The following is a 782-nucleotide window of genomic DNA, read 5'->3' on the forward strand; positions in this document are numbered from 1 at the left end:
AATGCATTTTTTTCTCAGCATGACTATTACCTGGTCTTTGATCCACAATGAAACGTGGGCTTACATCATTTCTCAGTGTTCTACATTCATAAACTATTCCTCCCCAAGTCTCAGTTCTTGACACCGTTCAGGCTCTGAGGGGATGAGCCCTACACACAGAATAGCTAATACAGCTACCAGCAGCTCAGACAGAGGGGAGTAATACCAGAATCCCCGTCTTGTCATTTCTCACAGGCTTAGTCCCGCTTTCATCTTTGATGTACACTGTATCCTAATGTAATGCAGCATTCATGTATCTTGATCCACTTTGTACTTCGACTGACTCAGCAATGGGATAAGTGTAATTAAACTGTAGTTTTGCATAAAATAGAAGCTTTAAAGACATTTTTGCATGAACGTCTCGTAGCCTTGAAAGTAGAGAAGAGTGGAAGATCTGGCGTCAGGGTCAGTCCCTTGGTCACTCAGGGCTGACGTGAATCACCGTGTTTATACTGTGGAAAAGATTTTTAATTAGCCCCTTATTTTCACTGCATCTGCAAGTGGCATTTCCAGATATAAAAACTCTTTTGCAACTTTTATCAGAATAAAATAATTTATATTCTCTTGACAGGAAACAGTTCTTTGTGATTGTCAGACAGACTGTCGGTGGATAAATCGGAATAATCCGTTCGCAGTAATAAGCATTCAACACTATGTCCAAAGAGAATAAAATAGATAAAATGAATGACTTGCAATGATGCCTTTTTTCTTTCTTTTTTTTTTTTTTTTTGTAACACCCCCTC

Source organism: Pundamilia nyererei, unplaced genomic scaffold (assembly GCF_000239375.1).
Source record: "Pundamilia nyererei isolate P.nyererei 1_Seehausen unplaced genomic scaffold, PunNye1.0 scaffold00002, whole genome shotgun sequence".
Taxonomy (NCBI): Eukaryota; Metazoa; Chordata; class Actinopteri; order Cichliformes; family Cichlidae; genus Pundamilia; species Pundamilia nyererei.